The sequence below is a fragment of the Chanodichthys erythropterus genome, chromosome 20, assembly GCF_024489055.1.
Source record: "Chanodichthys erythropterus isolate Z2021 chromosome 20, ASM2448905v1, whole genome shotgun sequence".
NCBI lineage: Eukaryota > Metazoa > Chordata > Actinopteri > Cypriniformes > Xenocyprididae > Chanodichthys > Chanodichthys erythropterus.
The window spans coordinates 25,236,305-25,250,638 of NC_090240.1; the positions used below are offsets into that span (position 1 = coordinate 25,236,305).

The following is a 14,334-nucleotide window of genomic DNA, read 5'->3' on the forward strand; positions in this document are numbered from 1 at the left end:
CCGCCACTGGCCGGATACGTGCATACTTTCACTCCAGTCGCGTTCCCCGCTTGGCGAACCCTGTCGAGTTCCTCCGCCTCCCCCTTCGGCTCGGACATTGCGGAGTGTCTGATGCCAGGCCTACATCCGTCGCTGACGCTGTCTGTTGGCTGGGGCCCATATGTCGTGACCCCTCTACGTGAGCGGTCCCATATGTGTATTTTCCACGGTTTAAAACTCCCTACGGGCCGAGTCCGTGTCTTTCCCTTAGCAGAGCCAGCTCTGCTGTCACCTGTCAGATGAGTCTCCCCCTAACCAGGTGGAGCCATCCCAGGGACTCCATATGCGTACTGCCCCCCGGGCCAGTCCATGTGTGTATTCCCACGTTAACTCCTCCCCCATTGGGTAGGTAGTGGTCTCCGCAGCGTCCCTCACGGGTTCGCTTCCCCAGTGTGTCTAGTTTACTTAGTGGGTAGTGGTTAGACAGCAGTAGACTCTCTCGGTGTAAGCTCGCCCCCTTCACCGCCAGCCGGTGCTATGGGCGGCTGAGCTTGCGCTGGGCACTGGAAGGGGTTTCGTAACTGTGGCGCTTTAGTTGGGATCCCAATTCGTCGGTCACTACTGACGTACGTCGAACGTGACCGACTGAAAGGGAACGTCTCGGTTACGTATGTAACCCTCGTTCCCTGAAGGAGGGAACGGAGACGTACGTCCCGTCGCCACAGTTTCTGTACCCTCGCTGTAGTGCGGACACCAGTTGTCTCCTCAGCGAAAAACAGAGAGCGATTGCATCTGCTTCCTATTTATATACACCTGTCGGGGGCGGTGCGCATTATGCAAATATCGCACGCCAATTCCATTGGCTTGTTTTAGTTTACACGAAGATGATAGGGCTCTCTAAGCGATATCCCAATTCGTCGGTCACTACTGACGTACGTCTCCGTTCCCTCCTTCAGGGAACGAGGGTTACATACGTAACCAAGACGTTTTCTGAGTAATCAAATCTGTGCAATATAACCACTGAATTTTTTATGAGTTTTTAAAACTTAAATGTGATCCTGCTTTATGATCATGCTTTATGATTGTTTATGATGTTTTATGATTGTCATATTTTTCTGCTCATATTACTAATTCATAACAAAAGGACAAAAAGACCTGATAATTATGTGTAAAATCAGAATTAACAATTAAAGGATTAGTCCACCTTTAAATAAACTTTTCCTGATAATTTACTCACCCCCATGTCATTCAAGATTTACATGTCTTTCTTTCTTCAGTCAAAAAGAAATTAAAGTTTTTGATGAAAACATTCCAGGATTTTTCTCTATATAGTGGACTTCATTGGGCACCAAACAGTTGAAGGTCAAAATTAGTTTCACTGCAGCTTCATATTGTTCTACACAATCCCAGACGAGAAATAATGGTCTTATCTAGTGAAACCATCGCTCATTTTCTAAAAAAAATAAAAAAATAAAATGATATAGTTTTAACCATAAATGCTCATCTTGAACAAGCTCTCTTCTTCTTCTATATTAGAATTCCGGCAGTGTAGACACTACTAAGCGTATTACTGCCCTCCACAGGTCAAAGTTTGAACTAATTGTTATATACTATTGAACTAGCATATTCCATATAAAAATTAGTTCAAACTTTGACCTGAGGAGGGCAGTAATACACTTAGCAGTGTCTACACTGCCGGAATTCTAATAGAGAAGAAGAACATAGCTAGTTCAAGATGAGCATTTATGGTTAAAATGTATAAAATTTTTATTTTTTTTAGAAAATGAGTAATTGTTTCTCTTGATAAGACCCTTATTTCTCGTCTGGGATTGTGTAGAACATTATGAAGCTCCAGTGAAACTAATTTTGACCTTCAACTGTTTGGTGCCCATTGAAGTCCACTATATGGAAAAAAATCCTGGAATGTTTTCATCAAAAACTTTAATTTCTTTTCGACTGAAAAAAGAAAGACATGGACATCTTGGATGACATGGGGGAGAGTAAAAGTTTATTTAAGAATTCAGGAAAAGTTTATTTAAAAGTGGACTAATCCTTTAAGAAGTATCTGTGGTGGTGTTTAAATCACATTTTATAACATAAACAGCTAAAATATTTCAACTAACAACAACTTTAGCAGGTTTCTTATCAGAAACGGATTTACGGGCCTTATTCCAGATGTTAAGCATCTAGCAGAAACTGGCAAGGTGCCATGAACACAAATACAACATTTATCAAAGGGGCAAGCAAGTGTTCTCAGAAAGCATTATAAATCATTGTGATACAGAGAAACAGATGTACTGTAAGGCCTGAAAATAACGATAACCACATTAACCATCAGTCTACCGGACACTTACACAACAAACAGCACGTCCATTTTTCAAAGTTAATGTGTTCACGGCTTTGATTTATTCACTACATAATTGCAAGAGACATAATTTTGAATTAACCTTAGGACACCTTGAATAATAAATAAGAGTCAGTTAAGGCTACATATGTGTGCACTGTTCTCACACTCAAAAGCGCTCCTTCCAAGTTCCAGCCTACCACTTCAGGTCCCTCTAGAGAGATCCAGCAGCCAATTAGCTGAAGCCCTGAGGCAGCTTGACGCATCTCAGGCAGTATCCAGTGTGACAGATCTGTTCCTGCTTAAAGCTCAACTCTGAAGAAGAGCAAGCTACTGCAAACTCATACCTCACCTAAAGCAGCAGCATTCATCCAGCTGTCCCAACAGAGCCTGCAAATCTAAGGAATGAGGTCTTGTCTCTTAGATGAGCATGCAAAACATGGCAGAGTGCTGAGTGCACTGGTTGGCAGACAGGCCCTTTATCTGATGACATGCTGAGTGGTCAAAAGGGACACGGGCAAGGTCTCTTCTCATGGAAATATGCCAGCTTCTCATGCACAGAATGGACTCAATACAATTACAAATACAATTGAAAATGTATACATATACTGTATATATACACACACACACACACACATATATATATATATATATATATATATACATACATATATTATATATATAGATATAAGATCAACAAAGAAATTAGAAAGAAAAGTATTTAAAAGGTCCTACAGCATTCGTTTAGAATGTATATGGGCTTCTGTATCTCTACAATGTAAAAAATTATTCTGTAAAATAACAGAAAATGTATTGGTAGCTTATTATTTTAGTAATTTTACAGACTTTTCCATCAATGCTAAAACACAGCGTAATGGAGTTCAATAGGGATGCACCAATATGTAAATTTTGGCCAATATGATAACCGATAATTCTTAATATTTGAAAGCCAATAACCGATATATTGGCTGATAAATCTAAATCCAAATTTTTTAATAATTTTTGAGAGACTGATTACAAAGCCAAAAGTTTTCACCATTAAAAGCTATGTCCTAAGCACACAATTATAATGTTCTCATTATAATTTAATGTAGTCTATATGACGGACTTGCGCTGCACATGTTGCACTTAACTGTATTTTTCTTTTTGAAGTGACTCCAATCATATTTCAAGCAATTCAAAACCATTAAAGGTGCTAAAGAGGATGTTTTGTTTTATACATTTTTGCAATATTACTTGAAACTGTCTTTACTAACTGATAAAAGACTTTTTATTAGGGGCACTGAAAGGAATAATATTAATATACATCATCTGTGCACGAGGTAGGGCCTTAAAAACATCAGCCAATCGTTTACGCGATCATCGCATAAAAGATTGGCCCTCTGGCTTGTCAATCACTGCCGTGACGTTCCTTGTGAGAGACGAGCGCAACTGGAGACAGGAATAACAACTGCAGATTATGAGTTACCTGCGGTGAGTCCGATATAATGAATCCACTAATACGATACAGCGAATGCTGGTGGTAAACACTCGTGTTCCAATACGAGTGTTTACGAGTTTTGGGAGGCGTTCCTTTGAAGGAAGGGGGTTGTTCTTAAGCATTTGCTCATTTCAAAAACTCAGTAACAGTCTTTGGTTTCTCAGTCGACGAAAAAATCCTTTCTATCACCTTTAAGGTGAACAGTGTGCATCTAAAGTGTTTCAGCTGGAGGAAATAATCCATTATATATCAGCTTTAATATACTGGCCAAATTTTCTTATTGGGCGGATAATGATAACATTAAAAATGAATATATATCGGCCGATATATCGTGCATCCCTAGAGTTCAAAATTCAAAATACAGGTAAAACATGCATATACTGCATCTCTAAAATGCTCTACTTAGATTTTACAATGAACCTTAAAATGGGACATGCAGGTAAATATTTTATAGCCAGGGTCTTAGTACTGTAGCAGTAAAGTGCTGACTTGGTAATGGTTACAACTGGAGACCAGCTATTGATTTAGGTGATGGCAAAAAATGACTTTCTGTTGACCAGGTTTCACATTATGAACAGATACAAGGACACCTTAAGCCTATTCTACATGCATATTTCATGAACACAACTGAGAATATAAGGACCCCTTCTGTGGAGGTTGATCTCAGTCCCTCAAAGGCAAACACAGCTGTTCACCTCAGAGTTCATGTTTTAACCTTGAAAGGTGATTTTTAAATTAGGCTTTCTGGGATCATCACAGCTCTCTCAAAAAGGCCCAACAGAGACTTGTGTGCCAACAAGTTTTGGCCTTCCACTAAAAGGTGTCTGATAACTTTGTCATTTATAATATAATTTTTAGCAACAAACCCTCCATCAAGAGGAAAGGGCAAAAGGTACTCCCTGTTCCCTGCTCGGGATGAAAATTAAGTTTTCACATATCAGAGACAAAAGGACACTGTCTTGATCCATAGTACATATTGCATTAACCCCACCATGAATACAGCACAGTGTGAGGATGAAGGAAGAAAAGACTACATAAAATTGTTTTCCAACATTCAATTAAATCCACAGCCAGCGTGTCTTTTTAAGTGCGTAATCCATATCAGAAACCCCACTGCTGGTGAAAAACACAGCACGGACACAATGATCCTTTACTTTGAGGTTCACCAGGCTGCAAACCAGCGGATACAACACAACCAGATGGCCAGTGTTATATTTTCCCTCTGGGACCATAAAAAATAGATATAAAAATGCCATAAAACACATTCAGAACACAACAGATTACACTCCTTATCATACAGGTATGCCCACCTCTATTGTTTCAGACAGCACACAAACTGCAATTTGGACCTTCAACCCTTTGTACTCAGGTGAAGTCCACTGTATGGAGGAAAATCCTGGAATGTTTTCCAATTTATTTTTGACTGAAGAAAGAAAGACATAAACATCTTGGATGACATGAGAGTAAATTATCCATAATTTTTAATTCTGAAGTGAACTAATCCTTTAATAAATAAAAAAAAAAATTATTAGATTTGGAGCAAAAAACAACAAAAACAAAACAACAATAAAAAGTGGCCATTCTTAGCCAACTGAAATAGACTTATGCTGCTACTCTGGATGTTCTGTAAGACTAAACCTTGAATGCTCTTCTTTATGGTTGAAGCAACCACTGTTTCATAACCAAAGAGATAAAAGAGGCAGCAAACAGATCAAGAAATCATGTTTAAAATATTCCTCTTGTCTGAGTCACTGGAGAACACAAGTTCACATGAGGTAGAACATCAGACAATCTGCTGATGAGCCACACTGTTTAAGATGCTGTGCTGCTGTTGGGGCCGGATCAGAATCACAGTTGAGCTTGCAACAGGCGGAGAAGCAGATGTGCTACACCATGTGATATCCACTTTCACAGAAATAGATGCAGCCTCCATTTTTCATCTCATGTTCAAATAGTCTGGACATCTCAGATATGTGCCTGACAGTCTATTGTGTTGAATCACAATATCACATCAAATTACAGCTTATCCAGATTCAGTCATCTTTACAACACAGGGTCTACAGAAAATATGAGGGGTGCTGAATATGCCAGAGATGAATTAGTAAATGTTAAGCAAACATTTCTGTGCCATGAGGGAGCAGAGGGATCTAATCTACACTGACCCTGAGTGAAATTGAATTCTGTCACTGTGGAATTCATGAATGCTTGGAATAAAAAGAGCTACTTAAGGAGCCCCCAAAAGTTCTCTAATTAAATACATGATTATTTCTGAACCATGAGACATACTAGAGGGAGAAAGGAGAAGAGTGTAGTGAAATCATGCTTAGTAGATAATGCTTCAGATGACTGCAACATGGGCAATTTCTTGGCAGTCTTTTTCCTTCAAATGTCTCAAGTCATTTATATTTAAATTGCTTGGCAGACATATTCCAACCAACCACACATGCCAAGTAGATTTTCAATGCAATCCTCCTCCTCCTATAAATAATTATAATAATTTAACTGAAATATAATAAGTATTACATATGTTATACAAATATATAATATATTCTATATGTATAATTTTAGATTTTATAAATAAAATTCCATCTTTTAAGTTTTTTTTTTTTTTTTAGGGTCTCAAATTATGTGCCAAAATCGGTCTAAATCCGCCAGGATGCACCTTCTGCAGATCATTTCCATCATCTTTTTCATGTGACTTTTGAAAAACCAGCAAACCTCACGGCTAAAGCTAGAGCATTAGAGCAAGAGAGCAGGACATTGTCCTCAATTCACAGCCTCCAATAAAATATCCTCTGCTCAACACAACAGCTTGGTGTGTGTATTTTTGTCTTAAGACTATTTGCATATTAGATTCCTAACGTACTGTAGATCCAAATCAACATCTGTCAAGGGTGTTTATTTGCCAATATTCCACATCTTGCAAATATTAATTCTTGCAAGCTTTATTTTATTTAAAGAGAAATTGTCTGTCCTTGCTACTGCTGCTTTATTTATTCGATTGAATTAAATCCATACTTAAATAGATTTTAGAACATCTAACCACTAATTAGAAAAGGAACACTGTGCAACAACAACAAACTCAGAACTACTGACATTCTGCACCATGTAGGCTACATTCTGTTATTCAGGCAAATGGAAAGCAACCCACAGACCCTCTAATTTTCCTTCATTCTTTCAGCTAAGATGGTTTTGGGAACGGAAAAAGACACATATAAGAGCATGCAAGCCTTTTTCCCTATGAAATACTGCTGACGGTGCAAGCAAAAGGCAGCTCTGCTCTTTGTGTAGCAGCTGAGATGAGAGGAATATTACAGCATCAAACAGAATGGCTCGAAAAGGACCAAACTTTCACCAGGAACTCAATCTCTCCATGAAAGCCCATAGATTTAGAAATCTTTAAAAAGGAGCAAACTTTAGTTCAACAGAATGAGTGTGTTTGTGACTAACGGTTAAGGCTACAATAATCTCCATAGCACTTACACTGTAAAAATTGTAAAAAGCTATTGTGCTGCTAACTGATCTGAGCTTAAATAAATCTTTTACTCAGAAATTAAAAAAGTCTATCACTATTTACTTACCTTCATGTCATATTTGCGAACCCTGGAGCTTTCATGCTTAAAAAAACCTTCTTCTGAAGTCATATAATATAGCATACAGACCAAGTTTTTGTTGTTATTAACTGAAAATATGGACATAGTCTGCTCTCAGTCAGGGTTAGAGCTCTTTTCAATGTTGATCCGGTTCACAAAAACATCCTGAAACATTCATTTCCCAATCTGACTGGTCAGGTTCTCAAGATCATCCAGCCACAGCAGTTCTAAATCTCACTGGAGATTATCAGTAAATGACTTATATTTCAGTCTGTTCCTCACACCAAGTCATCTGATAGTCTAGGAGAATAGTCTTATAATATATTGTGCTCATGGTGGTCATTTTAGAGCATGACAGTCACAGACAAGCCCCATTCAGTTTCATTATACTGAAAATAGCGACCAGGATATTTTTCAGAAAAAATAACCTTTTGTATTCCACATAAAAACGTCAAACGTGTTACGAAGGATGTGTCAGTAAATAATGGCAAACTATTTCTTAAAGTTGGCATGAAGCGGAAGTTGCAATAGTTCATTCTTCTCTTTTGTGATGTATATCTATTGTGATGTATATAAGTATGAAACTGCTTCTCCAACAAGAAAAAATGTAGGGCAGGACTTTTTGTCCACTGGGAATTGATTGGGTCGTTGGATGGTTGTGGTATGCTGATGTGATCACAGGTATCTTTAATTATGCACTTAAATGTAATGTGTGCAAATTGTTAGGTAGAATAGTCATATTGTTCATATTTTATTGCAAAACACTTGCTGCTATTGAGGTGGATTATGGTTAAAGGAATAGTTCACCCAAAAATGAAAATTATCCCATGTTTTATTCACCTTCAAGCCACCTTAGGTGTATATCTTCTTTCAAACTAACACAATCAGAGTTATATTAAAAAAGATTATCCTGGCTCTTCCAAACTTTTTAATGGTAGTGATGGGGCTTGAGATTTTGAAGCCTAAAAAAGTGCATCCATCCATCATAAATGTAACCCATTTGGCATTGAAGCAATGTCTAGTCTAGCAGTCTAGTTCTGGCGGAAGAGTGACCTCTGACCCGACACTCTGATATACTGACGGAAACACGGAAGCACAGAGGATAGAGCAAAACAAAACACTGATCATGAATTTTAAGTCTAAAATTAGAATTTTTAAAGAGAAGAGGAGCTTGAGTTTGTTGCCCAGCCCTATTTGTTTGAACCGCGAGAGGCGTCTACTCTCACCTAATCTTAAGGCAGGAACACACCAAGCCGACGGTTTTCTCAGTTTTCTCAGTGTGTTCTGCACCGTCGGCTGAAGTTGGTCCTCGTCTGCTGTTTTTCGGCCGATTCCACATGTTGAATCGGCATTGGAGCTCGTCGGTCGGTCAGGCCATCTGATCATTCTGATTGGCTGTTCAGCTATTGCCGCCTGCTGGTTCGGAAAGGCATTTCATCTCATGCAGGCGCAGAACAGACATGCTACTTGGCCGTTGGCTGTTTAGCGTCGGTTTGGTGTGTCAGGACAACTTTGGACCCGGACGCTGCCGACGTGAGCCAACCCCGCAGTCTGCTTTCGTCGCCACTAGTTCGTCGGCTTCGGCTTGGTGTGTTCTGGCCTTTACGCTACTCCTACGTCGGGTCAGAGGTCACTCTTCTGCCGGAACTTGAGTACGACCATTGCCGGAAGCCAGTTATCATAGTATATAAAGTTTTAAATATGGATATTTTTCTCACAAAAACCCATCGCTTTGCTTCAAAAAGCCTTTATTAACCCCCCTTTTTTTAATATAACTCCGATTATGTTCATCTGAAAGAAGAGATGGCCTAAGAAGACCTAAGATGGCTTGAAGGTGAGTAAATCGTGGGAAATTTTCATTTTTTGGTGAACTATCCCTTTAAGGATGAGTTAAGGGTATGGATAGGGTCAACAGCATAATTATATGATGTAACTACACAAATTAATATATTTTAAAAAATATATGTATATATATATATATATATATATATATATATATATATATATATATATATATATATATATATATATAGGTACAACGTAACGGTGTATGTGTAATGCGATGTAACTTTTTTTTTTTAAATATTAGAAGCCTACATAGCCTAAAGACAGTTGATGTAAAGTGAGTCCTTTTGAATAAAGAGTACATTCAGTCAAAATTAAAGTGGCAGTTGACTTTATACCACACAAAACATTTTGTTGGTTGTCAGAGAAATGCTAGTAGCCTGCATGAATCAACAAACGGCAAAAGCATCTGAAACTCAGCGTTTGTGTCATGCGTTCAACCTTGTAAGTCAAAATAAGACAATAATCACATTAAACCCTCTACTGTGTAGCCTTAGGTATACCCCTCATCACCCAAATTCATCTACCATAGTCACGCTTTCATCAGCAATAATCCAGTAACATTCTACGCAGTCGAATTTAGACTGTCTCTCAAAATCAAGCGAGTTTATACAGCATGTGAGTGCAGAATTCGCGGGCATCTTATGGGCGTACAGCATGTTTGCTTTCGAAATCAGTTAAAGCTCCAATATTAAAAACATTAAAAGAAATTACTGTCAAGCTAAGCAGCTTATTATATTTTAAACACAACCATACGAACAAAATTATGTGGAGTAGATACCAAACGGAAAAATTATGTTTCCCCATGTAACGTTACAGTTTTTCACATGTATCTTATTACAGATGAAGCGTAAAACGAAGCATCGTCTTGCATAAGCTGTATTTCTCTGCCTTATTTTTCCATATCTCACAGTAAAGCATAAAAAGTATGTCGGCTTACCTTCTTCAGTCTTCTTTGGTTTACTTCTCTTTTCACTAATGTGAAGTCCAGTGATGCGAGCGCACTCGTTACAGTAAACTACACTGTGCACTTAAACTAGACCATCTGTAGGCACACAAGCAACGAGCAAAGGTCCATTTATGCTCTGCCACAGTATAAGAGTGTAGCAAGAAGGTTCAGTGTACTGAATAATACAGCTTTCCTTTTTCTCTCACACAACTCTACTCCTCAGATCGACGCAGGGGAGTCTCATCTACACATGTGACAGCACTGATCCGACCCACTGAGATTATGCTGCTGTCAAAATAATATCCTTAAGCAGAGAGCAACACTAGAAAATTAAAATATGCATAAAAAGTGGGTCTTTGAGGTTAAAGATACAAAGTGAAATAACATCACAAAAAATAAAATGATTCCATATAAAAATGGGACATACAGCCTATTTACACTACAAAGTGCTTTTGGCTCTGAATTTCATATTTCTGACTCTTGATTCTTTTTCTAGCCTGTCAAATGTAATCCATTTTTATCCATGAGTGTAAAACTGCATCCTTGATTGCTCTTTTCATTTTAAAATCCTCAGGTATGCTCCAACCACATGACATTACCATTCCTGCTGACATTTCAAATGTCAAGAGGTTGCATTTTTTGCAGTTTTGAGTTGAGGGCTGAGTTGGAGAAATGACCCATAAACCATTAAGTAAGCCTGACATTTTGTTGAAAGAACAAGAGTACCAACAAAAACAAGGTAAAAAGTAATCCCTTATTATTAAGGGTTGGTTGAGTAATTAAACATTACGCTTTACCTTTCCAAGAAAATGGCATCATTCTTTAAGATGGCAGTAACTGTCTATAATTCCTGTGTAAAAAGAAGAGCTGAATCTTTATTTCATTTATAAGTTTCACGATTTTCAAGTTTCATTTTTTCATAAATGTAAAATTCTATGCTGTTGACTAGGGATTAAGAAAAAGATGTTAAGTATTTATTTACAAAAGTAATGTAACAAGTTTAATAGATACATCAACTTCACCAGAGAAACATCAATTTTGTGTGGTCAAAAGTGCAAACAGAACAAGTCATTGGCTAATGCAGTCACATCATATTTTTGCATGAGGTTTTGTTTTCCTTTTGCGGCCTTGTAATTTTGTCTTGACATAGACAAAAACATGTCTTCATTCTTCCATTCAGCCATTCCCACATATTTGGCCATCAAAGTTGTGCATGGTTCAGTTTATTACAGATAATCTTCTCCTGCCACATCAGAGATGAATCAGTAGCGACTGAATGATCACTGTTGATTTAAGCCTGCAAGTTATTGTAAACATGTCTTTAACTAATTTGCTTAGCAAGATTCTCTTCAAATTGTTGGTCCACCATGGCAGTAGTTGACCTGAAAAAGAAAGCTTTTAATGCTGGGTCCAAAATTGTGTAATGTTTAGTACAGCTTTACTGTATTTAGTTCAAAAGTTACTTCACGACCATTAAAAAAGTTAATTTTTTTCACATACTATGATGAATAAAAGGTAAAAAAAACAAAACAGAATAAATAGAAAATAGAAATATAAATCTTTTCTAACAATATAAGCCTTTACTATCATTTGTTATCAGTTTAACACATACTGAATAAAATGATTAATTTTGCTTTTAAAAAGAAAGAAAGAAAAAAGACTGATTCCAAACGTTTGAACAGTAGCGTATATTGTTACAAAATGTTTCTATTTTGGAAAGATTATATATTGTTTCTAACAGCAGAAAGATTTCAATGCATACCACGTTCATTACACTCACCCCCTTAAACCTCACTCCCATCTGGGTCATGGCACTAACCCCACCCGGTGTTCTGACAATTTGTGCTACCCTGTCAGATTTTGCTACCTCCCTGTAATGAATCCGGCCTCTGTGGTTCCCCCAATCGTCACCAGAGGTCGCAATCACTGGAATACTGACTTTCACTCACACACTCCATTTCCCAGAAGCCCTGTACCTGGCTCTGATCACGAGAACCATTTAAAAGGCCATTCACACACACTTTGCAAAGTCTTGTTTTTGCCCTGGCTGACATTTCTGAGCGTTCTCACAAAATCGCCTGACAATGAAACTCGACTGTCACTGAGAATGTGACAAAAATGGCCGTTATGGAAATCTCGTAAAAGGAATATAATCAACTGCCGTTGAGATCTTGCAAATGAACAAAACCGACTGACACTGAAAACCAACCATCACTGAAATCTCGTAATTGAACAAAACTGACCATTAATGAAATCTCATGAAGGAACAAAACAAACATCAATGAAATCTTGTAACCAAACAAAACCGACCATCACGGAAATCTCATAACCGAATAAGACCGACCGTCACTGAAATCTGGTAACCAAACTAGACCATCACTGAAATCACATGAAGGAACAAAACCAAACAAAACCGACCATCACTGAAATCTCATAACCGAATAAGACCGACTGTCATTGAGATCTCGTAACGAAAAAAAAAAAAAAAACTGACTGCCTTTCAAATCTCGTAACAGAAGAAAACCGACCGTCATTGAAATCTCGTAACCAAACAAAACTGACCATCACTGAAATCTTGTAACCGAATAATACAGGCGTCTTTGAAATCTCATAACAGAACAAAACTGACTGACACTGAAAACCAACCATCACTGTGAAACACAAAACAAAGTGGTATTGAAATCTCATAATGGACAAAATGGCTGTTATTGAAATCTTTTAAAAAGAAAAATCAACTGTCGTTGAGATCTTGCAAAGGAACAAAACCAACTGTCTCTGAGATCTTGTAACGAAACAAAACTGACTACCCTTCAAATCTTGTAACAGAAGAAAACTGACCGTCATTGAAATCTCGTAACCGAACAAAACCGACCATCACTAAAATCTCAGGAAAGAACAAAATAAACATCATTGAAATCTCATAACCAAATAAAACCGACTGACATTGAAAACCAACCATCATTGAAATCTTGTAACCGAACAAGCAGACCATCATTGAATTCTCGTAACAAAACAAAACCAACTGACACTGAATACCGACTATCACTGAAATCTCTTAACCTAATAAGACAGACCATTATTGAAATCTTGTAACCGAACAAAACTGACTGCCTTTCAAATCTCGTAACAGAAGAAAACGAACCGTCATTGAAATCTCGTAACAGAAGGAAGCCGACCATCAATGAAATTTCGAGAAGGAACAAAACAAACATCACTGAAATCTCGTAACTGAACAAAACTGACCATAACTGAAATCTCATAACCGAATAATACAGACATCATTGAAATCTCATAACCGAATAATACAGGTGTCTTTAAAATCTCATAACAGAATAAAACCGACACTGAAAACCAACCATCACTGAGAAACACAAAACAAAGTGGTATTGAAATCTCATAATGGAAAAAATGTCCGTTATTGAAATCTTGTAAAAGGAACATAGTCAACTGTTGTTGAGATCTTGCAAAAGAACAAAACCAACTATCATTGAGATTTCATAAAGAAACAAAACTGACTGCCTTTCAAATCTCATAACAGAAGAAAACTGACTGTCATTAAAATCTCATAACTGAACAAAACCGACCATCACTGAGAAACACAAAACAAAGTGGTATTGAAATCTCATAATGGAAAAAATGGCCGTTATTGAAATCTTGTAAAAGGAACTTAATCAACTGTCATTGAGATCTTGTAACTAAAAAATGGACTGCCTTTCAAAACTCGTAACAGAAGAAAACTGACCGTCATTAAAATCTCATAACAGAACAAAACCAATTGACACTGACAACAACCATCATTAAGATCTCATAACTGAATAAGCAGACCATCATTGAAAACAAAACTGACAATGAAAATCGACTGTCATTGAGATCTCGTAACGAAACAAATCTGACTGCCTTTCAAATCTCATAACAGAAGACAACCGACCATCATTGAAATCTCGTAACCGAACAAAACCAATCAATACTGAAATCTCGTAACCGAATAATAGAACAAAACCGACTGACACTGAAAACCAACCATCACTGAGAAACACTAAACAAAGAGGTATTGATGAAAAAATGTCCATTATTGAAATCGTGAAAAAGGAACAATCAACTGTCATTGAGATCTTGCAAAAGAAAAAAAATTGACTGCTGTTCA

At 37.5% G+C, this 14,334-nt stretch overlaps 1 protein-coding gene across 1 annotated transcript in view; it reads right to left on the reverse strand.

Moving 5' to 3' along the window:
* rap1gapa (RAP1 GTPase activating protein a) overlaps positions 1–10,296 on the reverse strand; it is a 123,311-nt gene extending 113,015 nt beyond the window's left edge. Inside the window, exon 1 of the mRNA XM_067371999.1 lies at positions 10,182–10,296. The gene's annotated coding sequence lies outside the window, so the exon portion shown is untranslated. The remainder of the gene's footprint in view (positions 1–10,181) is intronic.
* Positions 10,297–14,334: the final 4,038 nt, after the last annotated feature.